This window comes from Sinocyclocheilus anshuiensis, unplaced genomic scaffold, assembly GCF_001515605.1.
Source record: "Sinocyclocheilus anshuiensis isolate Anshui unplaced genomic scaffold, SAMN03320099.WGS_v1.1 scaffold112, whole genome shotgun sequence".
NCBI classification, from domain to species: Eukaryota; Metazoa; Chordata; class Actinopteri; order Cypriniformes; family Cyprinidae; genus Sinocyclocheilus; species Sinocyclocheilus anshuiensis.
Window position 1 is genome coordinate 2,749,212 of NW_015557175.1, and position 3,185 is coordinate 2,752,396.

Below are 3,185 nucleotides of genomic sequence, written 5' to 3' on the forward strand. Positions count from 1 at the left end.
GTGAGAGTGAGCACAAGGGGGCAAACGAGAATCCCCTCGCTCTCAGTTTTCATCCTCGTTTAGGAGCGGGCAGCAGTGAAAGAGAGGAAAAGACGAGGAACCAAAGCCACACTCATTCATACAGCTTCTGTCTGTGAACATTTCACTTCTTCATCATCACAGCTGCTTCTGAACACACAGGTACGTCTTTCTTTTTTATTTATTAAAAGCAATTCAATAATCCATTCATTCTCCAAGCCACTTATCCTATGTAGGATATAATATAATATAATATAATATTATATAATATAATATAATAATAATTTTTATTATTTGTTCTCCTCAAATTTCTGTTTTTCTCTCAAGTGTAGTGAATTGAGGTCAGAACTGCCTTGTAGACTTCCACCGTCCAGAGGAGAAGCACAGATAATCAGATTAGAACATTTTGTTCAAAGTGTGCTTTCTTGCGCTGATGTTTTTCCCCCTCTTTTGTAGTTCTATCTATCACAGTGAAATGTAGAACAGTGTTGCTTTTAATAGTTTCACTCCCAGCACAGAGCTGCATTGCAGATACATATGTGATTGGCTCATGAAGAGAAATCTGAACCATGACAAAGTCATTAATACTGTGAGAATCAGGCTCTCGTTTCTCCAGCAGCTCATTTCAGCGAGCGATTCCTCAATGAATCACATTCAGTTCAGACGCCGCTGTTTGCGCAGGTGATCATTAATCATGTGTGAATGTGGCTCACTTCTCTGTGACTGACCCAGTGAAATGCCCTGCATGCACGTTTATGTTTATTTTAGCACGTATGGGTCATTGAATACACTTATGCTGAGGCTTATTCAAAGCAAAGACAAAAGGTTTTGGGTAAATTGCTTTCTTAGTCAAAATCTGAAGGAAAAAAAAAACCTGTTCACATCTTATGATTTGCATCCCTGCTGCATAGTACAAACCTGTTGTTGGATATGTATACTGTATGTGCCCACATATTTACACAATCAATACTAATCATTTTCTTTCTATGTTTATTAATGCTGTTATACTGCTGAGTGAATCTCATAAGACTATGACGGGTTCATATTGAACCGCAAAATCAAAAGAACAAAAATAAATTAAAATGTGTGCATTTTGCTTGAACAAAAGCTAGTCCTAATTTGCATTGTGACATTTCATGAAAATGAACCATATTTACAGTTCACATTACTATAATGGATTTGTTTATTATATTATTATAATGCAGATATATTATCAATAATGATATAATTCTAGATAATTCTAAGGAGTTTACATAAAATATTTGTTGTACCGTCTTTAATTTATTTATATTGTATTACAGTCATTTTAATGTAACATTTTTATCATATTACAGTAAGTTTTCTTCAAAATTTTGAGTCAAAGTATATATATATTTGTTATATTAAAATATATTTGTAATTACACATTTATAATGATGAAGTTGCAATTTAGTACATTTAAATATATTAACTTAAAGTGTAATATCGAATAACACACTACAGTAAACAATTTTTAATTTTGAAATTAATCATTAAATCAGCCTTAATGAGAATCTAATAGTAATTTATTAATTAAAATAATTACATTCATTTTTGCTGAATTTTTTCCTCATCTATTGCTGTTTTTCAATGATTTTTTACAATCATTGCATGAAAAATTACTATTACATTAATGAGAATTTAATGAGAATCATCATTAATAATAAAGGGATAATTAATAATATGGTTAATAACATTAATAATTATGGTTTATGGGGACTCTCCATAGGCGTAATGGTTTTTATACTGTACAAACCGTATTTTCTATTGCCCTACACCAACCCTACCCCTAAACCTACCCCTCACAGGAAACTTTCTGCATTTTTAGATTTTCAAAACAACTCATTCTGAATTATTTATAAGCCTTTTGAATTACGGGAACACTGAAAATGTCCTCATAAATCACCTTCTCGTTGTAATACCTGTGTCATACCCATGTTATTATACAAATTTGTGTCACACATACACACAAACTCTAAAGTAAAATATCTGGCTGTAATGAGATATTACAGTAATCAGACTTTGGTAAAACAACTTTTAATTGTCATAAAAAAAATGTAACAAAGCAAAAAACTTTATGGTTCTTAATCATGCTTTATTTTATATGTGCAAAATAAAATTGTTTATTTTTTTTCTTTCATTATGGGGTAAAATGTGACCTAAACATGTTTGCATAAGATTTTCTTGCCGTTTTTGAGGCTTATTTTATAACAGAAAGCATGTAGCATCTTGACTGAGCAGTAGAGCAAAACTCAAAAATGTTCAAAGGTTTTTCTAAAATAGTAAGCAAGCAGCAGTGTGTGTGTCTGTGCATGCGTGTGTGTGTGTGTGTGTGTGTGTGTTTTGCAGCTTTGATGCAAGTCCTGTGAGGATGTTTATCATGGCCTACATTCCCTTTGAATGAAAGGCAGCAGTCTGGGGAGTTGATGTGTTTCCATGACACTATGGCAGTTACTGCCTTCCCACTGCTGTAATACCTCGTCTGGAGAATGAGAGTGGATATTTGAAAACTCACAGTTCGTTAATCTTAAATTAACGTTTTAAATTATGTTCAATCATGAGGCAAAGCAGCTGATGACTTCAGGCCACACACATGTCCTCTGTGAAAAAAAAGAAGTGTGCTTAATTGCACTGAATGTGCGCTGGAAGTGTAGTTCAAAACTGAAATTTATACTGTACGTACAGATAATATAATTTCACTGAAATAAATGGTCACTGAAGTGTATACACTTACATGACTCTCTCTTATCACATTTTCAAAAGTGTACTTTGTAATATTGTCAAATTAAAAAAGTTTTACCTTAAACTACTTAAATCATTATGTTTTAATGAACTTATGTCATGTTTTAAAGAAGTACACTTATTTTGATGTGTTGACTAACATACTAAATCACATGTAAGCACTTGATCATAATTTCAACTGTACTGTATTATTTAATATTGCATTTTAAGTTAATATATTTTAAATGTACTAAATTGCAACTTCATTATTACAAATGTGTAATTACAAGTAAATACATGGCATAAAAGTTTCAATAGAAATGACATTAAAGCATAGGCGGAGAGTGAACCAACTCCAGGGTAAGGCTAAAAGCAGCCAAATGTATTAAACATCATAAACCCGTCTTTTTAGGCAAGAACCAGACATG

At 32.2% G+C, this 3,185-nt stretch overlaps 1 protein-coding gene across 1 annotated transcript in view; it reads left to right on the forward strand.

Moving 5' to 3' along the window:
- Positions 1-43: 43 nt before the first annotated feature.
- LOC107678475 (phytanoyl-CoA hydroxylase-interacting protein-like) overlaps positions 44-3,185 on the forward strand; it is a 21,800-nt gene continuing 18,658 nt past the window's right edge. Inside the window, exon 1 of the mRNA XM_016473752.1 lies at positions 44-180. The gene's annotated coding sequence lies outside the window, so the exon portion shown is untranslated. The remainder of the gene's footprint in view (positions 181-3,185) is intronic.